We start from the raw sequence: 27033 nt of genomic DNA, 5'->3' as shown, positions 1-27033 counted from the left end.
CCACTCTTTGCAGTCGGAGAGAGTGAGAGTAGCAGCAGCCACAAGGACAGAGAGTGAGAGGAGAGGAGGGAAGGGGAGGACCCATACAGGAGGGATCTAGGGCTCCCTTCAATTGACAATAGAAGGAAATGCTTTACTTGCCCTTAACCCCAGTGCTACCAGAAGGGTCCGCAAAGATGTTTCACCTAAAGTGACAGATGAAAACAGTGTCAGGAACCAATTTCAGCTGCGGCTTTGAAGCGAGCCTGGTGTATACATTATCATATATAAGAAGTGGATGGAAGCGCCCCGAGTAGTAGCGTACGCTGGCGGGATGGAATATGCCTGGGATTAATAAATATAGGCTATAAATAGTTGGAGCCGTCCAAACGTGCATCAGATTATCTCCAGGGATATTTTAGAAACTTTCATTAATTGTATCAAGTGTTCATTCAGAAATCTGTATCACAGCAGAATTTTCTACATGAGGCTATGTTCACACAATGAGATTTTGGTGCATTTTTGATGTTGCAGATTTTTTGCATCTATTAAGCAAATGAGGTTACCTGTGTGTTTTCATTGCGTTTTTTAGTAGGGTTTTTACGTGCATTTTTTGTCACATTTTTGGACGCTGCATTTTTTTTTTCTCTTGCTCTTAATATTATTATTATTTTGTTATTATAGCGCCATTTATTCCATCGCGCTTTACAAGTGAGGAGGGGTATATATAATTAAAAAAAATAGGTACAATAATTTTAATCAATACAAGTCATGACTGGTACAGGAGGAGAGAGGACCCTGCCCGCGAGGGCTCACAATCTACAAGATTATGTAATATTTTAAAAGCTTCTTTGTTTTTAATACATTTTTTATGCATTTCTGCTGCGGAAAATGCACTAAAGATGCATGTGCATTACTTTACCTACTGTTTTCTTTTTGCATCTAATACAAGTCTATAGGAAAAATCTGCATATAAAACTTAGCGTACCAGCAAGAAAAATTGACATGTTGCGGATTTGAAACTCACACCGCAGATCAGTTTATGCTGCATAATAAAAAGCACAGCAGGCAGGAGATTGCTATAAATCGCATCCACTCTGATCAAACTGGTCACACGTTCAGTATTTGGTCAATATTTTACATCAGTGTGACGCTAGTCACTTCTCATGGCTAAGCCGTGAGTCAGAGTGGTCAAGGAGTCCAAAGTCAGAAGCCAGCAGGGTAGAAATCAAGGAAAAGAGACAGCATCCAAACCAGGTGAATCGTATCCAAAAAGCGGTCTTTATTCAGCCATAAAACAGATGCAACGTTTCGGCCACATTGGCCTTTGTCAAGCATGGTAGGTCATAAACAGAAGGAGGAGACAAAAGTGTAGTCAGGTAAAGTTCCGAGGTCAGAGAATCGGGAATATAACGGATAATAATGATAATCTTTACCTATATAGCGCCAACATATTCCGCAGCGCTTTACAGTTAAACAGTTTCAAACACTAAGGTCATAAGTAACAATGTTAACAATAATATAATGATTAAAGCAATATAAAACAACCCTGCTCGTGAGAGCTTACAATCTACAATGAGGTGGGGGAGATACAAAGTACAGGTGTGTATTTACAATGATGTATTTACAGTGAAGGCCCAGCCATCTTCAGGGGGTGGAGGATAGATCGAGATAGTGAATGGGCTACACACACACTTACACATAAAATGACTTTGATTAGGTAACGTGATAGGCCGCTCTGAACAAATGTGTTTTGAGGGAGCGCATAAAACTGTGCAAGTTGTGGCTGGTCCTAATTTCTTGGGGTAGAGCATTCCAGAGGATTGGCACAGCACGGGAGAAGTCTTGGAGTCGGGAGTGGGAGGTACGGAATAGTGCAGAGGTTAGTCAAACGTCGTTTTCAGAGCTCAGCGATCGGCTAGGTTGATAGAGAGAAATGAGGGAGGAGATGTAAGGGGGTGCAGCACTGTGGAGAGCTTTGTGGATGAGAACAAGTACTTTGAATTGGATCCTATAATGAATGGGCAGCCAGTGTAACGACTGGCGAAGAGCGGATGTGTCCGTGTACTGATTAGCCAGGTGGATGACCTTGGCTGCTGCATTAAGGATGGACCGGAGAAGGGAAAGTTGAGTGAGGGGGTGGCCAATTAATAGAGCATTACAGTAGTCCAGGCTGGAGTGGATCAGGGCAACAGTGAGGGTTTTTGTTGTTTCCATGGAGAGAAAAGGGCAGATTCTAGAGATGTTCTTTAGGTGTAAGCAGCAAGAGGGGATAAGAGAATGTATATGGGAGGTGAAGGAAAGATTGGTGTCAAACATAACACCCAGACAGCACACCTGCTGCCAAGGTGTTATTGTGGTGCCACCCACGGAGAGGGAAATGTCAGATATAGTGAGATTAGTTGACGGTGGGAGCAGAAGAAGTTCAGTTTTGGAAAGGTTGAGTATCAGATAGAGAGCGGACACGATGTTGGAGACTGCGGACAGACAGTCACTGGCGTTCTATAGTACAGCGGGGGTAAGGTCAGGGGATGACGTGTATAGTTGTGTGTCATCAGCATAAAGATAGTACTGAAAGCCAAATCTGCTGATTGTCTGTCCAATTGGGGCCGTGTAGAGGGAGAAGAGAAGGAGGCCAAGGACTGAGTCCTGAGTTACCCCAACAGTGAGAGGAAGAGGAGATGAAGTGGAGCCAATGAACAGAACACTGAAGGAGTGGTCAGAAAGATAGGAAAAGAACCAGGAGAGAGCAGTGTCCTTAATGCCTAGTGACTGGAGCCTAGAGAGTAGAAGGTGGTGGTCAACAGTGTCAAAATCTGCAGAAAGGTCGCGAAGAATGAGCAGAGAGTGGTCACTGTTACATTTTGCTGTCAGAAGGTTGTTGGTCACTTTGACGAGTGCAGTTTCTGTCGAATGTAGGGGGCGGAAGCTGGACTGTGAAGGGTCTAGGAGGGAGTGGAGAGGTAATGGGTGAGTCTGGAGTAGACCAAGCGCTCCAAGAGTTTAGAGATGAAGGGGAGTTTAGAAACTGGTCTGTAGTTGTTTGTGCAGGATGGATCAAGGGCGGGTTTCTTTAATAATGGAGTAATGATAGAGTGTTTGAAGGAGAAGAGGAAAATGCCAGAGGAGAGAGAGATATTAAAGATTGTAGTTAGGTGAGTTGTGACGACTGGAGAGAGAGACTGGAGGAGATGTGAGGGAATGGGGTCAGAAGTGCATGTAGTCGGACAAGAAGAAGAGAGGAGCTTGGAGACTTCTTCTTCAGAGATGGGACTGAATGAGGAGAGTGAGCCAGGGGAAATGCAGGGAGGGATGGGAGTCACTGCCCCTGGGGTCTGGGACCAGATTTCCTGACGGATATTATCTATTTTCTCTATAACGTGGGAGGCTAGGTCATTGGCACAAATGTCTATGATAGGAGCTTGTGCTTTCAGCCTTAGAAGGGAGTGAAAGGTGTCAAAAAGTTTCTTGGGGTTGTTGGGTAGTGAGGAGATCAGGGTGGTGAGTAAGTCTGTTTGGCAAGGTGAAGGGCAGAATTATAGGTGCTTAACATAAATTTGAAGTGGATGAAGTCTTCTGGTGTGCGAGTTTTCCTCTATAAGCGTTCAGCACTCCTAGAGTATCGCTAGAGAAATCGAGTTTGCAATGTGAGCCAGGGCTGCTTTACTCTGTGCTTGGAGGTTCTGAGGGTGAGGGGAGCTACTTGGTCAAGGGTCCTTCTAAGAGTGTCGTTGTAGTGATGTTCAGGCAGATCAGGAGAGGAAAAAGAGGAGATTGGGGACAATGCTGAGTGTAGGGAGTCTGAAAGTGTATGAGGGTTAATGGCATGAAGATTTCTGACTGTGTGGTAGGTAGGAGCGTGGTGGGGTCGGCGATGAATTGTGAGCGTGAAGGAAAGAATGTTGTGGTCAGAGAGGGGAAGCAGTGAGTTATTTAGGTAGGAGATTGAGCAGAGCTGGACAAAGACCAGGTCAAGGGTGTTACCGTCTTTGTGTGTTTCAAAGCTTGAGAGCTGTGAGAGGCCTAGAGAAGGGGTTAGTGACAGAAGCTGGGATCCAGATGTGGAAGTGGGTTGTTAATGGGGATGTTGAAGTCTCCCAGGATAAGAGTTGGTAGTTCTGAGGACATGAAGTGCGGCAGCCAGGCAGAGAAATGGTCCAGGAAGCGGGTGGGTGAGCCCGGGGGCCTGTATATAACCGTTACTTTGAGGGAGAGGGGACGGAAGAGCCTGATGGTGTGGACCTCAAAAGAATGGAATGAGAGTGATGGAACTGGGGAAATGACCTGGAAGGTGTGAATCGCCCACCAGGGCAATGGGGATACTCGGTACTGGGTCCGGTCACACTTAAAGGGGATGTCACGGTGGCTATGACCCGGTCCGTGGCCCTGGGCAATCAATTAAAGGGGAAAAGTCTTTTAAGGGGCTTTGTAATAACGTTTGTATTCGTGACGTCACCTGCGGTTCTCGGTCAGAGGGGACTGACGCTGCTTAAATGGGTCCTCTGGGGTGATGTTACTGCAGCATAGATGGTGACGCTTCCCACAGGTGAAGCGGGGTCCCCAGGGCTCCCAGTGCTATGGGCAAGGATGGTGGGTTGCCAGTAAATAAATGGAGGACACAGGGTTGCAGTCTTTACCTGGTTTACTGATGGTAGCAGGCCACAGTCCAGGATACCGGCAATAGGTGTAGATGGAGTCCAGGCAGACTGAAGACAGGTGAAAAACCCCCTTGGCAGCCCAGGTTGGGAGCCTTCCACTTTGCGCTGACTATTAGTCCCTTGCTGCCTGAAGTGTCCTAACAAGGTCCTTGTTTCCTACTGTCCTGGGACAAAACCTGTATGGTAGGCAACCTGAGCCATTCCTCTGGGGTTTCTGTATACGGTGACTCCGGGCTCTGGAATGCTGCTGTACCTCAGGTTTAATGGGGCAGGTTACTTTCAGCACTCTGCGCTCCGGTTTTGCTTTGGGACTTGCAGTTACCCACAACCTCGGGCTCCCAGCCTCTGCGCTCAGCTTTGATGGGCTCAATCACAGCCCTCCTCAAGCTCCTAATCACTCCTCTGCTCTTTCCCTGTCTGTTCCAGACTGAACTAACTTCTCCAAACCAGGAAGAAAATAGGGAAGTTCCCCTGAAAACCAGGTTTTGAGCTCCCCGTTCTGGCCTGGAGTCAGAAAGTGTTGTATGTGAGATTACCTGCCAAAGTATCTCCAGGCATGGCATTATCCTCCCTGAGGGGAAGGCAATACCACTGTGGTACCCGAACTCCTGTGGTGCCACAGGTGCATTGTGGGGACATGAGTATGCCGACTCTACCACCACTAATATACATTGTGACCAAGAGCAGATAGCACCAACTCTCCCAAAACCCCTCTCGGGTACCGAGTCACCAGGACAACTCCAAGTAAAGATTAGCACAAGAAAACGGAGTGGAAACGTCCACAACAACATAATTGAATAAAAATATGTAGAATTTTATTGATTAAATCTATATAACAAATATCAGTGCAAAATATCACAAATCTGCATATAAGTGCTGTATGCACTATGCACTTATCAGAGAATAATAAGGAGGAGACATGACGGAAACCAGATCGAGGGGGGGAACATAACAATACATCCTTATGGCATAAGCATAAACCAATATCACATCAGTAGGAAATCCCATAGATTCTCAATGGCATTAGCCATATATAGAGAATTTCACAGTTCCACAGGCACATGCTTACCCATTTGAGATCATCAAGAGATCGCCCCCACCTCTCATGGCACCCCCGGAAGTGTGTTTCGCGTTCTAGCTTTTTCAACAGGGTCTGATCTGTGGCCAGTCTCATTGTGTTTAAATATCATTAAAGGGAACCTGTCACCTGAATTTGGCGGGACCGGTTTTCGGTCATATGGGCAGAGTTTTCAGGTGTTTGATTCACCCTTTCCTTACCCGCTGGCCGCAATATTGGATTGAATTGCCGCATGCTGGCCGCAATATTGGATTGAAGTTCATTCTCTATCCTCCGTAGTAGATGCCTGTGCAAGGCAAACATCCGAAAACTCCGCCCATATGCCCGAAAACCGGTCCCGCCAAATTCAGGTGACAGGTTCCCTTTAAAACCAGAAGTGGCGCTGGAAAAGCGGCGCATGCACGCCGGTGTCCAGTGCACGCCATCACTTAGGCCGTCACAGTAGAGCGCACTTGGGGGCGGAACTCCACCGTAGGACGTCCAGTGACACGTGCGCTCCACTGATATTGATAGCCCCAGGGAGGGATGGGCACAATGGACAGCACCTAGCATGCGCACCACCAGCGGCCATTTTTTAAAAGACCACGGCAGCAGCCATATTTGCAGGGACAAGATTTAACAAATCGCCGTGGATTCACAAACACCGTCCCCCCACACATAAGAAGCATACAGTGTTTAGTGCAATCAATAATATGTGAGTAAAAGGACATTACAAATGCGTCCATTAATAGTACAATTATGTACAGATGACAATGCAATTTAGAGCAAATGTTATATATATCAACAGCAATATTAAAGTGACAGCGCATTAGTGACAATGAACAAATAAAAAACAGTAAACAAATAGAGAATTGTGCACATATTATGTAATACATAAATATGAAAAATAAAAAAATAATAAAAAATAAAAAAATAAACGGACAGCAACAAAGAGGAAAAAAAACTTCTTATTTCTTTATAGCTTCCACATGTGGGGAAGAGGGGATCCAACTCGGCCTATGTAATATCCAGAGCCATGATATTAGCAGAAAATATACTAAAATCAAAAGAAACACACAAGACAATTAGTACAAGAACAATTTAAAAAGAATGGTGGAAAGACAAAATTATCATACGTCTATATTTAGTCAAAACACTGCACAGACTCAACGAAAAGGCAGTGTATATGTATTATAGGGCGGGAATCGTCACAGAAAGGGAGCAAAGCTTAGCTTTTCATTTAATCCCTTGGGGGCAAGGGTATCAAGGGTGACAATCCATTTGCACTCACATTGTGCCAATATTTTGGCCAGATTGCCACCCCTGATCCCTCCGTGTATCCTGTCTATGCCCCTTACCTTAAGCCACGGGGATCAGATCCGTGACGCATCCGGAAGTGTCTTGGTATAGTCTTCAGACTCGACAGGTCCACCACTTCTTTTTCAGCCAGAATATCCCGTACATGTTCACTTGTCCGAACTTTCAATTCCCTAGTAGTGAGACCAATATAAATAAGGGAGCAGGGACACATAGTTAGTAAGGCCGAAAAAAGACATTTGTCCACGAATGTTGTATTACATGAGATATATTCTCGTATCTTAAATTCCCTGCTCCCGTCTGAGGTCTTAAAGGTCCCACACCTAAGGATGTTCGGACACACGACACATGAACCATGGGAATAACAACCCTGTCTTGGACTATTCAAATCAAAGAAGCTTTTATTTTTCGCCACGTAGTGACTCCTCACTAAATTATCTTTCAGATTTTTTCCCCTTCTTTGCGTCATTAAGGGGAACTCTGTCAAGTGTGAAGCCAAAACACTATCAGTTTGCAACACAGGCCAATGCCTGCTAAATATTTCTCGGATGCGACTCCACTGGCAATTAAAGGTAGAGACAAATCTAACCTCAATTTCATTGTCCGATCTGGACTTTTTAGGTTGTAGTAATAGATCCTCCCTCTGTGTCGACTTAGCCCAACCATATCCTGCCCTGATACACCGGCGACTGTATCCCCGTGCCTTAAAACGTTCAGTGAGGATGGCGGACTGCCTCTCAAAGCGGGTCTCTGTGGAGCATACCCGCCTGTTCCTTAAGAACTGACCAACCGGGATGGCTTTGATAGTTGAATAGTCGTGTGCCAAGGAGGCATGTAATAACGAATTCACAGATGACTCTTTCCAATATAAATCGGTCTCAATAGAACCATCCTTGGCAACACAAAAAGTAATATCCAGAAAATCAATTTTGTTAACATGCCAAGTATACGTGAATTTTAAATTGAAATCATTATTATTAAGCTCCTGCATGAATTTGGATAGGCTGGTCTCACCACTGTTCCAAATCATAACAGTTTGATATAAGAACATCATCAATGTAGCGAAACCAGCCCACCACATTCCTACTGATGTGATATTGGTTTATGCTTATGCCATAAGGATGTATTGTTATGTTCCCCACCTCGATCTGGTTTCCGTCAAGTCTCCTCCTTATTATTCTCTGATAAGTGCATAGTGCATACAGCACTTGTATGCAGATTTGTGATATTTTTGTAATGATATTTGTTATATAGATATAATCAATAAATTCTACATATTTTTATTCAATTATGTTGTTGTGGACGTTTCCACTCTGTTTTCTTGTGTTAATTTTCACCATGTTTGTTTGTAGGTCTCGGGGAATGGGAGAATTGTAAGCCACCATGGGAAATAGCAGCAGGGGAGGCAGTGTCAGAATCCTGAATCCAGGTTTCCAGATCAGAACTGAAGGGGTTAAACAGGCGGATGGTCAGAACGCAGTCCAAAGTCAGGCAATAGATCAACCATATAGAACTCAAGGCACAGGGAGCAAAAAACACAAACCTCACAAGATGAATATTCTTCTGGCAGTGGTCTGGGAGAAGCTGCTCAGTTTAGTAGGCATGGCCATTACCCGGGATAGTGAACACCTGTGACAGCCGATGCCTCCCAGTCACAGATTGGCTAGACGAGCTGTCAATAAACACACCGACAGCTCAGCACGCCTCTATACTAGACTGGATTGTCATGCTGTCAAAGTACTGACAGCTTCAGCACACCCCTGTACCAGATTGGACGGCGGAGCTGTCAGTAACTGCATCCCAGACACCCTGAGGGGTGGAACCGTGACAATCAGTATATGTAAGCCAAAACCAGGAGTGGGTGTTAAATACAGAAGTGGTGACGTGTTTCTATTATACAGTACTTTTCCTCTGATTGTTTCACTCCTGGTTTTGTCTTACAAATACTGATGTACAATACTCACCAAATACTGAATGAGTGAGTGGCCTAATAATTCTCACAGATTAGACCACAATCACATCTTATTTTTTGCTTCTATATAAGCTCATAAGCCTTTCCCCACACACGCGCATTACAGTACTTTGTTATGCCATCGGCAGGGCAGAGATGTGCGCCTGCACAGCAGCGCAATGCCTAGGAGGAACCATCAGATCAAGATTACCAGCGCCCATGGGACCTGACCGCCCTGTAGGTGAGTATAATAAAAGCTATTTTTTGTTATATGGAGAGAGTATTGGGGACATACAGACAGCATAGAATGCTGTAAAAGAGGGCTAACAGCTGTCGGCCCTATTTTGCATGGGAAAAACCTGGTGACAGGTTCCCTTTAAATAACCACCAATCAACTGCATGCTACATTTTGTCAGGTTAATGCCTCCTTCACACGTCCTGATATTGCCAGCTCTGTAAAAACCAGTTCTGATGTTATCCGTGACAGAAAAACTGGAACAGCACCAATACCTTGTAGAAAAAATAGGCCCCTCAAGTGAATATTCAGACAAAAGAGATAAAAAATTAAAAAGAGGCAGCACTCCAAAATAAGAAAAAATAAAAATAGATATGGGCAGATAGATAGCTAGATAGAGATCCATGAAATATATTATTAGTGCTTTGCATATGTAGTTTAGGGTACATGCATTAAGCCAATAAATAAAAATGCCTAAAGAAAAATAAGTAGCCTAAAAATACCAGCTCTCACTCACCCCAGAAGTGGCGCATCACATTAGATGCACCAATTCTGATGCTGTGCCTCACTCTTCCCGATTGTGTGGTGGCAATCAAGGTAATGGTAATTGGGGTTGATGTCAGCTGTGATGTCAAAAATCATACCTGGCGTCACCATTCATATCCCAGTAGTAATCCACCAAATCCGATGTTGTCCACAATGGATACCTGAAAAGCATAAAAAAAGAGAACTATAAACAAAACACTGCCCAATATATTTGAAAAAATGTTCCCACACAGCCCCGATGCAGTGCAGCGTTAACCGAATACGGCCCCGGTGAGAGTGAATATCAATAAAGTTACCGCTATTTACAGTCACCGGGTACTGATATCAACACTCATCAGCGTCGCCGGGTCTCGGTGAGCCAGAAACGCTGATAAGCACTATTGTAAGTACCATGCAACTGTGTATAGCAGTAAGTTTACTGCTATTCCCAGTTGCCGGGGCCGGATTCGGGGAGTGCTGGACTACATCGAAGCTCTGTAGCAACATTTTTTCCAATTAATAGGTATATTTGTGTATTGCATTTATTTCTCTCTTTTTAATGTTTTTCAGGTTTGCATTTCTGGAGTCAGTGAACAGTAAACAATCAACAAGAGAAATAAAGGGTTACCGTGACAGTTTGATATTTAAACGGCACATATCATAGTCTTCTCTGGTCCTCATGCACATACAATCCAATGGGAGTTGCGCTACCGGCAATGGCTGGCGTGATGTCCTCAAATGAAGCCTGGCAAATTACGGTCCAGCTTCTGGTGGCAACAGGTGGTCACCGTTTTTTTCCGCTGAGCCCATTGTCCATAAATCTGTGCAAAAGAGGTGGGGAGCACTGCAGGAGTCTCTGTCCACCACGTGTGCTGCTGCGCATCTGTTGGTAATGGAGAACGCACCTGGCACCCGCTCCTCTGTGCGAACACTGGACTCTGTCTAGCCGGGCACACAGAGCACTACACCCTGGCTTACTCGAGCATCTGTGCAAGTTCTGCCGGGCACGACTACGCGCTGCCTCTCTCCCTGCAGAACACGCCACGCACCTTCCTCCGCTCTCACTGCCGGCGGGAAGCTCACTCCTCTTTCCCCCACTTCTTGTACACTGCCCGACTTAGCCAAGCCCCCTCTACCTGGGTCATGGGACCTATCCTGTCCCCCATTCTTTCCCCACGGTAATGCTGGATGCAGCCTTGACAGTTCCGGACCCGGCATGATGCAGGTACCCGCAGCCCGGACTTCCTCTTTACACCTGCATAAAAGTTGCCTGTCCACACACTTAATCAGTCACACTCCAACCTGAGGACAATAGACACACAGCTTGGAGAGAAGACAACAAATGTTGGCACAATTATTAGAAAATGGAAGAAACACAAGATGACTCTCAATGTTCCTTGGTCTGGGGCTCCATGCAAGATCTTGCCTCATGGGGTAAAGATGATTCTGAGAAAGGTCAGGAATCAGCCCATAACTACATGGGAGAACTTGATCAATGACCTGAAGAGAGCTGAGACCACAGTCTCAAACATTACCGTTAATTACAAACTATGCCGTCATGGATTAAAATCTTGCAGGGCATGCAAGGACCCACTGCTCATGCCAGCACATGTAAAAACCTGTCTAAAGTTCACCAAAGACCATCTGGATGATCCAGAGGAGGCATGGGAGAAGATCATGTGGTCAAAATAGACCAAAATAGAACTTGGATATCAACTCCAATTGCTGTATTTGGAGGAAGAATAAGGATGAATACAACCCCAAGAGCACCGTCCCAACCGTGAAGCATGATGCGGGAAACATTATACTTTAGGGGTTCTTTTCTGCAAAGCGGACAACACGACTGCACTATATTGAAGGGAGGGTGGATGGGGTCATGTATCTTAAGATTTTGGTCAAAAACATTCTTCTCTCAGTAAGAGCACTGAAGATGAGTTGTGGCTGGGTTTTCCAGCATGATAATGACCCGAAACGTACACCCAGGCCAACTAAGGAGTTTTCCGTAAGAAGCAATTTAAAGTCCTGGAGTAGCCTAGCTAGTCTCCAGACCTGAAACCAATAGAAAATTTTTGCAGAGTGCTAAAACTCAATGTTGCCCATCAACAGCTCCAAAACCTAAAAGATCTGGAGAAGAGCTGTATGGAGCAGTGGGCCAAAATCCCTGCTGCAGTGTGTGCAAACTTGGTCAGGAACTACAGGAAACATCTGACCTCTGTAATTGCAAACATAGGTTTCTGTACCAAATATTGAGTTCTGTTTTTCTATTGTATCAAATACTTATTTCAAGCAATAAAATGCAAATTAATTATGTTAAAATCATACAATGTGATTTTGTGGATTTTTTTTTTTACATTTTGTCTCTGACAGTTGAAGTGTACCTACGATAAAAATTAGAGACCTCTCCATTCTTTGTAGGTGGGAAAACTTGCAAAATCGGCAGTGCATCAAATACTAATTTTCCCCACTGTAGGTGCCGCCGAATAATACACTTGTTTTCAATGGTAGTGAGTTATTTCAAATTGGCCAACAATTTTTTAAGTTGAAATTACGTTTTATACACTTTTATATGTTTTTAACATTCTCCTGATCATCTACAGAATTTTTGATTATCTAGCACCGATTTTTGCCTGGTAAGTCATAATAAATTAAATATATTGTACACATGTACTGTGCTGTATCACTTTAATACAATAGATTTTGCAGTGTTTTCCTTTTTTTGTCAGACTGAGTCAGCTCTTCACTCTGAAACAGAGAACTGTCTGAAAATGTGTCTGAACACAACTAAGAATAACTATAAAATGTCTAATTTTCCTAACAGAGCATATAAATAACAAAAATAGCAATTTTTACATCTTGAGAAAAAATATACTTTTTAACTGTGTACCATGAAATTTTAATTACTCCATCAAAGATTTGTAATTGTTCCATGAAAGATTCCTTCTCTTTTATGAAATCGCACCCCTACCCTCTTCCACATGAGCTTGTTTGTCCTTTTATTTGCAAATTGATTTTGCCTTGAGCTTTACATGGAAGTAAAGGAACAGTCTTTTGTTCTGGAGAAGTTTTCCATCTTCTTTTATATAAAGGAAAAACTGTGTTTTAGGACTCATAAAAAGACTACAGGTCTACACCATGGACACGTTGGCACTTCATGTGATGTCCTATGGTGATCTGTGCAAGGAAGCACAGTCTCAGTCTCAGTCTCTAGAGGTTATGTTCCATAATAAAAGACAAAGGGTGTGTTTTTCTATTTGAATGTGAATTAGCTCACCTCCAGAAGGAGGAAAACTGTCTTGTGGCCAAAAATAACATTCATTAGTTATTCTTGTTCTTTTATTAGCACGCAGAGTTAAGTTGGTCAACTGTTGGCGGGATGAGATGCCTTTGACACAATTGTGGAGGGGTACTGGTTTGCATTGAAGACATATATGGATCGCCCCCAAGGGCCGTGGGGTACTCGGTACCGGGTCCTGCAGTTCACAGGGGGATGTCACGGTGGCTGACCCAGTCCGTGGCCCTGGGACGTCCATATAAAAGGGAAAGGTCTTTAAAGGGATAAAGTTTATGTTCGTGACGCCACCTGTGGTATTCGGTCAGGGTGATCAACGCTGCTTTATGGGGTCCGCTGGGGTGGTGTTATGGCAGCTAGATTGTATACCTTTCCACAGGTGAAGTATGTCCTCAGGGCTTCCTAGTGTGTAGATGGTGGTATGGTGAATGGCGCAGTGAAGAACGAGGAAACAAGGTTGCAGTCTCTTTACCTTTACTGAAGACTTCAGCATCCACAGTCCAGGGAACCAGATCACAGGGCAGGCAGAGTCCGGCTGGTTTGGAGGCAAGTCCAGAGTTCCCTTGTCCAGGTGGAAATCAGTAGCCTTCCCTTGTGCTGCGGTGGTGCAGTCCCTTACTGCCTATAGCTTCACATAAGGGTCTCACAGATGTTTTGCTCTCTCTGTCCCCAGTATAGGATTGGACAAAACTCGTATGACTGGTGACTTGAGCCTGTTTATAGGGTCTCGTAGATAACCCAGCTCTGTAGGTGTCACCGTGCCTCCTGGATGTAGGTGCGGACAGGTAACCTGCAATTAACTGTCCTGCTGGTCTCTGAAATAAGGTGTAGAGGTCCTTACTCCCTCGGTGTTCTGGTAACCGGGATTTTGCACCTCAGAAGGAGACAGCTTGAGCGGGGCTGGTCCCCTTCTGGTATCCTCTCCTTTGCTTCGACTTCCTTCACGCTCGCTGCAATACAATTCTGCCTTTCAATGTCTCTTTCTGGGAGTTGCAGCTCTGAGGGCATGCACAGCTCCGTTTACCTTCTGTCCTCCTCAGACTCTGGTCTGAAACTTTCTAACAGAACTCCTGACTGGAGCTCTGTCAGGAACTAATTCCTGTCTGGAACTGCCTAACTTTCCCTACAGACTCTCTCTCTATATATATAGGGAGTGTCCTAATAAATAGGAGCAGAAGCTCCCCCTGGTGGCCTGGAGTGTGAATGTGTTGCATGTTTGTGATACCTGGATGCAGTTATCCTTTTTTTGCCTCCAAACATAGCATCACTCTCCCCTAGAGGAAAGCAATACCACTGCAAAGACCAGGACCCTGGGGCACCGCATGTACATTTGAAAGAACTCATAACTAGAGATGGGTGAACCCGAAAAGTAAAGTTTGGCGTCCGTACCGAACACCTACTGATCGGGCACAGACACTGAACACAAACTTCACCAGGAAGTCTGTGTTACTGTTCAGGTTCGGCTACCCAAACACCGAGTGTTTGTTGCGCTCTCATGTGCATAACAGCACGGCAAACACTGCTTCTGATTGTCGGTGAAATCATCCCCGCCGGTCAGAGAGCCGTGGTTCCCAAGCTGTCAAAAAACAGCGTGAGCTCTCAGCTGTAATCGGAGGTATAATGTTCACCTCTGGTCACTGGTGTCAGCCGATGGGACTACAGCTCCCATCATCCGATACCTGGTGTATTCATTAGCCGGCTCCTGTAAATAAATGATTAAATAAAACAACTGGCGTGGGTCCCCCTGTATTTTTGATAACCAGCCAGGCAAAATTCACAGCTGGGGGCTGCGACCCTCAGCTGTCAGCTTCAACAAGGCTGATTATCAAGAATTGAGAGGTCCCTACACTGGTTTTTTAAATTATTTAAATAAATAATACAAAAATAGTATGGGGTCCCTCCCATTTTTGGCAACCTGCCTTGCTAAATCAGACTGCTAGGGGCTGGTATTCTCAGGCTGGTAAGGGGCCATAGATATTGCCCCTCCCCGATCTAAATTTGCTTCATGGCCAGACCAGAATTGGCCATCATTTCAGCAACACCAGTACCACTGAGTTACAGGCTGTTGATGATATGCAGACTAATTCTGGTCTGACCATAAGACAATGTGACAAGGAGGATTAGTATTACCATATTGGATACAGCATTATATATGAAATTAGCCTATGACATATTGGGTGACTGTGAAAGCAGGTTGCGGGATGCAGTGACAGACAGAAGGCAGAGCAAGGGTTTTACAGTTTGCAGTTTTAATTTAACAGGGGGTTAACTCCTCGCAGGGAGTTGAAGGGTTATATGGGGGGAATAGCAGTCCAATTGTGAAGGATATGCAGGGTTAATAAACAAAGGGACAGTAGTTCTGTTGTGCACTTATCGTGTCAGGAGTTCTTCAGAATGAAGGTATAACTTGGGGGTTGGTAGTGTCGGCAACGGCTGGCGAGATTCGGTTGGTAAGGGTGGTCCGCCTTCTGGCGGCATGGCAGACCCTATGTATCCCTACAAATAACATTACTGAGCATGGCCTGTAAGGAAGTTTCCATACTTGTAAGGAAGTTTACATACTTTGTAAAGACAACCAGTAACCCCTTCCACCCTAGAGTTTCTAATGGATTCATACAGTAAATGTCTTGATCTAAAATTGTAAGCATATGTGCTACACACCTGGCTCGGGTCTCAGGTCTGTTCCCTTCACCCAATCTGCTGAATTTTCTTGTGCTCCATCTTGGGCTTTGCAAGTAGCCCAGTGTGCTCCAATGTGTTGAACTTCCTAGGCCTATATAAGAACACCCAATACACACACCTATGTCTTGGTATTAAAATTTTCTAGTAAGACTTCAGTTTCCCTAAGAATATGAGTTTCTCTGTGTATCTCAACCTGCTATACCAGCTGTCTGCTGTCCCCAGGACATCTCCCGCCTGCCTGCAGTTTCCAGTATCCCAGCTTCTGTCTGTGGTCTCCGGGATGTCTCCTGTCTGCTTGCGACTTACAGTATCTCTGCTTCCTGTGTTTGGTTTTCAGGACACCTCCTGTCTGCTTATGGCTTCCTTTAACCCTGATGTTTGTGTTCTCCAGGATCTTTCCTGTCTGCCTGTGACTTCAGTAACTCTGCAAACTGTCTGCAATCTCCAAGACATCTCCTGGCTGGCCAAAGCTTCCAGTCCCCAGTTAACTGTCTGTGTTCTCCGTGCCTCACCTCTGCTGCATCAACGCTTATGGCCCGTGTGTCCACCTAGACCTTGGGCTTAGAGGATCCACCTCACCTAGTGGATTCCAAAGGCGCAGCAACAACAACACTATTGCCATGACTTACTGGCTTTTTTTAGAGGGGCCCTTTGAGGGGGGTACTGCACCTGTCTTGGGTCTGCAATCTGCTCACCACACCCCAGTCCGCTTTCTTGTGATCCATGTCGGGTTTTGCCAGGGTGCTCTCATGTGTTGAACTTCTTAGGCCTATGTAAGGACTCACAAGGCACACATCTGTGTTTTAGTATTAACCCCTTCACCCCGAAACCTGTTTTCAACTTCCTGACCAGGCCATTTTTTTCAATTTTGACCACTGTCACTTTATGAGGTAATAACTCTGAAACGCTTCAACGGATCCTGGTGATTCTGAGAATGTTTTCTCATGACATATTGTACTTTATGATAGTTGTAACATTTCTTCGATTTGATTTGTGTTTATTTGTGAAAGAAATGGAAATTTGGTGAAAATTTTGAAAATTTTGCAATTTTTAAACTTTTAGTTTTTATGCCCTTAAATTAAAGAGTCATATCATACAAAATAGTAAATAAATAACATTACCCACATGTCTTTTTTATTTTACCACAATTTTGTTAACATAATTTTTTTGTTAGGAAGTTATAAGGGTTAAAAATTGACCAGCAATTTCTCATTTTTACAACAAAATTAGCAAAACCATTTTTTTTAGGGACCACCTCACACTTGAAGTGACTTTGAGGGGTCTATATGACAGAAAATGCCCAAAAGTGACACCATTCTAAAAACTGCACCCCTCAAGGTACTCAAAACCACATTCAAAAAGTTTATTAACCCTTCAGGTGCTTCACAGGAATTTTTGGAATGTTTTAAAAAAATTGAACATTTAATTTTTTTTCACAAAATTTTTAGTTCAGATCCAATTTGTTTTATTTTACCAAGGGTAACAGGAGAATTTGGACCACAAAAGTTGTACGCCGATACACCATATATTGGGGTAAACCATTGTTTGGGCACATGGCAGAGCTCGGAAGGGAAGGAGCGCCATTTGACTTTTCAATGCAAAATTTGCTGGAATTGAGATCGGACACCATGTCGCGTTTGGAGAGCCCCTGATGTGCCTAAACAGTGGAAACCCCCAACAAGTGACACCATTTTGGAAAATAGACCCCCTAAGGAATTAATCTAGATGTAAGGTGAGCACTTTGAACCTTCAAGTGCTTCACAGAAATTTATAATGTAGAGCCGTAAAAAAAATCATATTTTTTTCACAAAAAATGATTTTTTCGCCCCACATTTTTTATTTTCCCAAGGGTAACAGGACAAATTGGACCCCAAAAGTTGTGCAATTTATCCTGAGTACGCTGATACCTCGTGTGTGGGGGTAAACCACTGTTTGGTCACATGGCAGAGCTCGGAAGGGAAGGAGCGCCGTTTGACTTTTCAATGCAAAATTGTCTGGAATTGAGATCTGAACCCATGTCGCGTTTGGAGAGCCCCTGTTATGCCTAAACAGTGGAAATCCCCCACAAGTGACCCCATTTTGGAAAGAAACCCTCCTAAGGAACTTATCTAGATGTGTGTTGAGCACTTTTAACCCCCAATTGTTTCACTAAAGTCTAGAATGTAGAGCCATGAAAATTAAAAAATATTTTTTTCTTTCCACAAAATGATCTTTTAGCCCACAATTTTTTTCCCCAAGGGTAACAGGTGAAATTGGACCGCAAAAGTTGTTGTACAATTTGTCCTGAGTACGCTGATACCCCATATGTGGGGGGAACCACTGTTTGGGCGCACGGCAGAGCTCGGAAGGGAAGGAGTGCCGTTTGGAATTCAGACTTAGATGGATTGGTCTGCAGGCATCACGTTGCATTTGCAAAGCCCCTGATGTACCTAAACAGTAGAAACCCCCCAAAATTTACCCCATATTGGAAAGTAGACCCCCAAAGGAACTTATCTAGATGTGTTTTGAGAACTTTGAACCACCAAGTGTTTCACTACAGTTTATAACGCAGAGCCGTAAAAATTAAAAATATATTTTTTTACACAAAAATGATATTTTAGCCCCCAAATCTTTATTTTTCCAAGGGTAACAGGACAAATTGGACCTCAAAAATTGTTGTACAATTTGTCCTGAGTACGCTGATACCCCATATGTGGAGGGAACCACTGTTTGGGCGCACAGCAGAGCTCGGAAGGGAAGGAGCGCCATTTGGAATGCTGTTATGAACAGGTAATTCAGAACCACAGTGGACCTTGAAGTTCAGAGCACACAAGGTGACCTGACATTTACCAAAAACATAGGACAAGCTCTGAGACGTAGAAACTCTGCTGACCGCAATCCCTAATCCTAACACACCACACTAGAGGTAGCCGTGGATTGCGCCTAATGCTCCCTATGCAACTCGGCACAGCCTGAGAAACTAACTAGCCCTGAAGATAGAAAAATAAGCCTACCTTGCCTCAGAGAAATTCCCCAAAGGAAAAGGCAGCCCCCCACATATAATGACTGTGAGTAAAGATGAAATACAAACACAGAGATGAAATAGATTTAGCAAAGTGAGGCCCGACTTACTGAATAGACCGAGGATAGGAAAGATAGCTTTGCGGTCAACACAAAAACCTACAAACAACCACGCAGAGGGGCAAAAAGACCCTCCGCACCGACTAACGGTACGGAGGTGCTCCCTCTGCGTCTCAGAGCTTTCAGCAAGCAAGAAAAAACCAATATAGCAAGCTGGACAGAAAATATAGCAAACAAAAATAACACAAGCAGAACTTAGCTTATGCAGGATAGAGAGGCCACAGGAACGATCCAGGAGGAAGCAAGACCAATACTAGAACATTGACTGGAGGCCAGGATCAAAGCACCAGGTGGAGTTAAATAGAGCAGCACCTAACAGCTTAACCTCATCACCTGAGGAAGGAAACTCAGAAGCCGCAGTACCATTCTCATCCACGAAAGGAAGCTTATAGACAGAACCAGGCGCAGTACCACTCACGACCACAGGAGGGAGCTTGGCCACAGAATTCACAACAGTACCCCCCCCTTGAGGAGGGGTCACCGAACCCTCACCAGAGCCCCCAGGCCGACCAGGATGAGCCACATGAAAGGCACGAACCAGATCGGCAGCATGGACATCAGAGGCAAAGACCCAGGAATTATCCTCCTGACCATAACCTTTCCACTTAACCAGATACTGGAGTTTCCGTCTCGAAACACGAGAATCCAAAATCTTCTCCACAATATACTCCAATTCCCCTTCAACCAAAACCGGAGCAGGAGGATCAATAGATGGAACCACAGGTGCCACGTATCTCCGCAACAATGACCTATGAAACACGTTATGGATGGAAAAAGAAGCCGGAAGACTCAAACGAAAAGACACAGGATTAAGAACCTCAGAAATCCTATATGGACCAATGAAACGAGGCTTAAATTTAGGAGAGGAAACCTTCATAGGAATATAACGAGATGACAACCAAACCAAATCCCCAACACGAAGTCGGGGACCCACACAGCGCCTGCGGTTAGCGAAAAGTTGAGCCTTCTCCTGGGACAAGGTCAAATTGTCCACTACATGAGTCCAAATCTGCTGCAACCTATCCACCACAGTATCCACACCAGGACAGTCCGAAGACTCAACCTGCCCTGAAGAGAAACGAGGGTGGAACCCGGAATTGCAGAAAAGCGGCGAAACCAAAGTAGCCGAGCTGGCCCGATTATTAAGGGCGAACTCAGCCAAAGGCAAAAAGGACACCCAATCATCCTGATCAGCAGAAACAAAACATCTCAGATATGTCTCCAAGGTCTGATTGGTTCGTTCAGTCTGGCCATTTGTCTGAGGATGGAAAGCCGAGGAAAAAGACAAATCAATGCCCATCCTAGCACAAAAGGCTCGCCAAAACCTCGAAACAAACTGAGAACCTCTGTCAGAAACGATGTTCTCTGGAATGCCATGCAAACGAACCACATGCTGAAAAAACAATGGCACCAAATCAGAGGAGGAAGGCAATTTAGACAAGGGCACCAAATGGACCATCTTAGAGAAGCGATCACAAACCACCCAAATGACCGACATTCTTTGAGAGACGGGGAGATCCGAAATAAAATCCATAGAGATATGTGTCCAAGGCCTCTTCGGGACCGGCAAGGGCAAAAGCAACCCACTGGCACGAGAACAGCAGGGCTTAGCCCGAGCATAAATCCCACAGGACTGCACAAAAGAACGCACATCCCGCGACAGAGACGGCCACCAAAAGGATCTAGCCACCAAATCTCTGGTACCAAAGATTCCAGGATGACCAGCCAACACCGAACAATGAACCTCAGAGATAACTTTATTCGTCCACCTATCAGGGACAAACAGTTTCTCCGCTGGGCAACGGTCAGGTCTATTAGCCTGAAATTTTTGCAGCACCCGCCGCAAATCAGGGGAGATGGCAGACAAAATTACCCCCTCTTTGAGAATACCCGCCGGCTCAGACAAACCCGGAGAATCGGGCACAAAACTCCTAGACAGGGCATCCGCCTTCACACTTTTAGAGCCCGGAAGGTACGAAACCACAAAGTCAAAACGGGAGAAAAACAGCGACCAACGAGCCTGTCTAGGATTCAACCGTTTGGCAGACTCGAGATAAGTCAAGTTTTTGTGATCAGTCAAGACCACCACGCGATGCTTAGCTCCTTCAAGCCAATGACGCCACTCCTCGAATGCCCACTTCATGGCTAGCAACTCTCGATTGCCAACATCATAATTTCGCTCAGCAGGCGAAAATTTCCTGGAAAAGAAGGCGCATGGTTTCATCACCGAGCAATCAGAACTTCTCTGCGACAAAACAGCCCCTGCTCCAATCTCGGAAGCATCAACCTCAACCTGGAACGGAAGCGAAACATCTGGTTGGCACAACACAGGGGCAGAAGAAAAACGACGCTTCAACTCCTGAAAAGCTTCCACAGCAGCAGAAGACCAATTGACCACATCAGCACCCTTCTTGGTCAAATCAGTCAACGGTTTAGCAATGCTAGAAAAATTAGCGATGAAGCGACGATAAAAATTAGCAAAGCCCAGGAACTTCTGCAGACTCTTCAGAGATGTTGGCTGAGTCCAATCATAAATGGCCTGAACTTTAACAGTTTCCATCTCGATAGTAGAAGGAGAAAAAATGAACCCCAAAAATGAAATCTTCTGAACACCAAAGAGACACTTTGACCCCTTCACAAACAAAGAATTAGCACGCAGGACCTGGAACACCATTCTGACCTGCTTCACGTGAGACTCCCAATCATCCGAGAAGACCAAAATATCATCCAAGTATACAATCAGGAATTTATCCAGGTACTCTCGGAAGATGTCATGCATAAAGGACTGAAACACGGATGGTGCATTAGAAAGTCCGAATGGCATAACCAGGTACTCAAAATGGCCTTCGGGCGTATTAAATGCTGTTTTCCATTCATCGCCCCGTTTGATACGCACAAGATTATACGCACCACGAAGATCTATCTTGGTGAACCAACTAGCCCCCTTAATCCGAGCAAACAAATCAGACAGCAACGGCAAGGGGTACTGAAATTTAAAAGTAATTTTATTTAGAAGGCGGTAATCAATACAAGGTCTCAGCGAACCATCCTTCTTGGCCACAAAAAAGAAACCCGCTCCCAATGGCGATGATGACGGGCGAATATGACCCTTCTCCAAAGACTCCTTCACGTAACTCCGCATAGCGGCGTGCTCAGGTACAGATAAATTAAACAGTCTACCCTTAGGAAACTTACTACCAGGAATCAAATCGATAGCACAATCACAATCCCTATGCGGAGGTAGGGCATTGGACTTGGGCTCATCGAATACATCCCGGTAATCAGACAAGAACTCTGGGACCTCAGAAGGGGTGGATGATGAGATAGACAGAAATGGAACATCACCATGTACCCCCTGACAACCCCAGCTGGACACAGACATTGATTTCCAATCTAATACTGGGTTATGGACTTGTAGCCATGGCAACCCCAACACGACCACATCATGCAGATTATGCAACACCAGAAAGCGAATATCCTCATGGTGCGCAGGAGCCATGCACATGGTCAGCTGGGTCCAATACCGAGGCTTATTCTTGGCCAAAGGCGTAGCATCAATTCCTCTCAATGGAATAGGACACTGCAAGGGCTCCAAGACAAACCCACAGCGCCGAGCATACTCCAAGTCCATCAAATTCAGGGCAGCGCCTGAATCCACAAATGCCATGACAGAATAGGAAGACAAAGAACAGATCAAAGTAACGGACAAAAGAAATTTCGACTGTACCGTACCAATGGTGGCAGACCTAGCGAACCGCTTAGTGCGCTTAGGACAATCGGAGATAGCATGAGTGGAATCACCACAGTAGAAACACAGCCCATTCTGACGTCTGTGTTCTTGCCTTTCAGCTCTGGTCAAAGTCCTATCGCACTGCATAGGCTCAGGTTTATGCTCAGATAATACCGCCAAATGGTGCACAGATTTACGCTTGCGCAAGCGTCGACCGATTTGAATGGCCAAAGACATAGACTCATTCAGACCAGCAGGCATAGGAAATCCCACCATGACATCCTTAAGGGCTTCAGAGAGACCCTTTCTGAAAATAGCTGCCAGCGCAGATTCATTCCATTGAGTGAGCACGGACCACTTTCTAAACTTCTGACAATAAATCTCTATCTCATCCTGACCCTGACACAGAGCCAGCAAATTTTTCTCTGCCTGATCCACTGAATTAGGTTCGTCGTACAGCAATCCGAGCGCCAGAAAAAACGCATCAATATTACATAATGCAGGATCTCCTGGCGCAAGGGAAAATGCCCAGTCTTGAGGGTCGCCACGTAATAAAGAAATAATGATTTTAACTTGTTGAACTGGGTCACCAGAGGAGTGGGGTTTCAAATCCAAAAACAGTTTACAATTATTTTTAAAATTCAAAAACTTAGCTCTCTCTCCAGAAAATAACGCAGGAATAGGAATTTTAGGTTCTAACATAGGATTCTGAACCACTAAATCTTGAATGTTCTGTACTCTTATAGTGAGATTATCCATCAAAGAGGACAGACCCTGAATATCCATGTCCACACCTGTGTTCTGAACCACACTGATGTAAAGGGGAAAAGAAAGACAGAACACAGTGCAAAGAAAAAAAAATGGTCTCAGAACTTCTCTTTTCCCTCTATTGAGAAGCATTAGTACTTTGGGCCTCCAGTACTGTTATGAACAGGTAATTCAGAACCACAGTGGACCTTGAAGTTCAGAGCACACAAGGTGACCTGACATTTACCAAAAACATAGGACAAGCTCTGAGACGTAGAAACTCTGCTGACCGCAATCCCTAATCCTAACACACCACACTAGAGGTAGCCGTGGATTGCGCCTAATGCTCCCTATGCAACTCGGCACAGCCTGAGAAACTAACTAGCCCTGAAGATAGAAAAATTAGCCTACCTTGCCTCAGAGAAATTCCCCAAAGGAAAAGGCAGCCCCCCACATATAATGACTGTGAGTAAAGATGAAATACAAACACAGAAATTAAATAGATTTAGCAAAGTGAGGCCCGACTTACTGAATAGACCGAGGATAGGAAAGATAGCTTTGCGGTCAACACAAAAACCTACAAACAACCACGCAGAGGGGCAAAAAGACCCTCCACACCGACTAATGGTACGGAGGTGCTCCCTCTGCGTCTCAGAGCTTCCCGCAAGCAAGAAAAAACCAATATAGCAAGCTGGACAGAAAATATAGCAAACAAAAATAACACAAGCAGAACTTAGCTTATGCAGGATAGAGAGGCCACAGGAACGATCCAGGAGGAAGCAAGACCAATACTAGAACATTGACTGGAGGCCAGGATCAAAGCACCAGGTGGAGTTAAATAGAGCAGCACCTAACGACTTAACCTCATCACCTGAGGAAGGAAACTCAGAAGCCGCAGTACCACTCTCATCCACCAAAGGAAGCTTATAGACAGAACCAGGCACAGTACCACTCACGACCACAGGAGGGAGCTTGGCCACAGAATTCACAACAGAATGCAGACTTAGATGGATTGGTCTGCAGGCGTCACGTTGCATTTGCAGAGCCCCTGATGTGCCTAAACAGTAGATACCCCCCACAAGTGACCCCATATAGGAAACTAGACCCCCCAAGGAACTTATCTAGATGTGTTGTGAGAACTTTGAACCCCCAAGTGTTTCACTACAGTTTATAACGCAGAGCCATGAAAATAAAACATCTTTTTTTTTTCCACAAAAATTATTTTTTTGCCCCTGGTTTTGTATTTTCCCAAGGGTAACAGGAGAAATTGGACCCCAAAATTTGTTGTCTAATTTGTCCTGAGTACGCTGATACTCCATATGTGGGGTAAGCCCCTCTTTGGGCACACGGGAGAGCTCGGAAGGGAAGGAGCACTGTTTTAGTTTTTCAACACAGAATTGGCTGGAATTGAGATCGGATGCCATGTCGCTTTTGGAGAGCCCCTGATGTGCCTAAACAGTGGAAACGCCCCAATTCTAACTGAAACCCTAACCCAAACACACCCCTAACCCTAATCCCAACCATAACCCTAACCACACTCCTAACCCTAATCTCAACGCTAATCCCAACCATAAATGTAATCCAAACCCTAACTTTAGCCCCAATCCTAACCCTAACTTTAGCCCCAACCCTAACCCTAACCTCAATCCTAACTTTAGCCCCAACCCTAACCCCAACCCTAACTTTAGCCCCAACCCTAACCATAACCAAAACCCTAACCCTAACCATAACCCCAACCCTAACCCCAACCCTAACCCTAACCCCAACTCTAACTCTAACCCTAACCCTAACAAGAAAATGGAAATAAATACATTTTTTAAAATTTAATTTACTTTTATAGCGTTTTTTTGGCGGATTTTTATGATTGGCAGCCGTCACACACTAAAAGACGCTTTTTATTGCAAAAAATTGTTTTTGCATCACCACATTTTGAGAGCTATAATTTATCCATATTTTGGTCTTGTTTTTTGCGGGACGAGTTGACATTTTTATTGGTACCATTTTCGGGCACATGACACTTTTTGATCGCTTTTTATTCTGATTTTTGGGAGGCAGAATGAACAAAAACCAGCAATTCCTGAATTTCTTTTAGGGGGGGCATTTATACCGTTCCATGTTTGGTAAAAGTAATAAAGCAGCTTTATTCTACAGGTCAGTACAGTTACAGCGATACCTCATTTATATAATTTTTTATGTTTTGGCACTTTTACACAATAATAACTATTTTATATAAAAAATACTTGTTTTTGCAGCGCATTATTCTGAGAGCTATAACTTTTTTATTTTTCTGCTGATGATGCTGTATGGTGGCTTTTTTTTTGTGGGACAAAATGATGTTTTCATTGGTACCATGTTTATTTATATCCGTCTTTTTGATCATGTGTTATTCCACTTTTTGTTCGCCGGTATGATAATAAAGCGTATGATAATAAAGCGTTGTTTTTGCCTCGTTTTTTATTTATTTTTTTGCAGTGTTCACTGAAGGGGTTAACTAGTCGGATAGTTTTATAGAGCAGGTCATTACGGACACGACGATACGAATTATGTGTACTTTTATTGTTTTTTTTATTTACACAAATAAATGTTTTTATTGGGAATTTTTTTTTCTTTATTTGGGGATTTTTTTTTTATACATTCTATTTATACATTCATTTATTTTTTTTCTATTAGCCAGCTAGCTACCTCACTTCAGGACCCGGAAGGAGCCCCGCGGCCATCTTGGATCCGGTGACTCCTTCCAGAACACCGGAACAACGCGATGGGAGAGCCCAGGGAGCCTCCGTCCCTGTGCGATGCCCCTCTATGTCGCAGTCACTACTGACAGCGGCATCAGAGAGGTTAAATGCCCACGATCGGCGCTAGCAATACATGGAGCTGCACGCTCCGCTCCGGAGTGCCGGTGCCAGAGCTTGGTTTTAACCTGCGAGACTTGGCCGTATCTTGCCTTGTGTGATCCCGACATTACTCTGCTACTTGTCTGCAGTCTCCAGGATGTCTCCTGTTTGCATGCAACTTCTGTGTGACTGCAGACTGCAGCAGCATTTAAATGGCGCTATAAGCAAACACGCCGGAAATAAGAACACCGGTGACCCTGTCACGTGATCTCGGGTCACCGGTGTGTCAGCATGAGTACCCGAGGTCTCCTGGAGACCTCTATGGTTGTCAGTGCCGGATTGCTGTGAGTGGCACCCAGTGGTCGGAGCTCATAGCAAGTCAGCAATTCTACTAAATAGAGGCGATCTGACCATCGCCTCTATGTAGCAGAGCAGACCGAGTTATGCCAGCTTCTAGTCTCCTATGGAGACTATTGAAGCATAGCAAAAGGTGTAGAAGAATTGTTTTTAAAAATATATAAAAAAATAAAAAATATAAAAGTTCAAATCACCCCCCTTTCGCCCCATTCAAAATAAAACAATAAAAATAAAAACAAACCTACACATATTTGCTATTGCCGTGTTCACAATCGCCCGATCTATCAGTAAAAAAAAGGATTAATCTGATCGCTAAACGGCGTAGTGAGAAAATGTCAAACTGTCAAAATTACGTGTTTTGGTTGCCGCGACATTGCATTAAAATGCAATAACGGGCGTTCAAAAGATCGTATCTGCACCAAAATGGTATAATTAAAAACGTCAGCTTGGCGTGCAAAAAATAAGCCCTCACCTAACCTCAGATCACGAAAAATGGAGATTCTATGGGTATTGGAAAATGGCGCAATTTTTTTTTTTAACAAAGTTTGGAAT

The 27033-nt window shown here is 44.4% G+C and overlaps 1 long non-coding RNA gene across 2 annotated transcripts in view; it reads right to left on the bottom strand.

Moving 5' to 3' along the window:
* Positions 1-5448: 5448 nt before the first annotated feature.
* The window catches only part of LOC138672293 (uncharacterized), a 280766-nt gene continuing 259181 nt past the window's right edge, over positions 5449-27033 (bottom strand). The window contains exons 3-5 of one of the 2 annotated variants that reach the window (XR_011319696.1): positions 9842-9904; positions 7053-7184; positions 5449-6751 (exon numbers count right to left, since the gene is read on the bottom strand). This is a non-coding gene — a long non-coding RNA (uncharacterized lncRNA). The remainder of the gene's footprint in view (positions 6752-7052; positions 7185-9841; positions 9905-27033) is intronic. The other variant, XR_011319695.1, reaches the window with a different exon arrangement.

This window comes from Ranitomeya imitator, chromosome 3, assembly GCF_032444005.1.
Source record: "Ranitomeya imitator isolate aRanImi1 chromosome 3, aRanImi1.pri, whole genome shotgun sequence".
Taxonomy (NCBI): domain Eukaryota; kingdom Metazoa; phylum Chordata; class Amphibia; order Anura; family Dendrobatidae; genus Ranitomeya; species Ranitomeya imitator.
The sequence above is the reverse complement of the archived record's forward strand: the minus strand, read 5'-3'. Positions and strand labels throughout refer to the sequence as shown.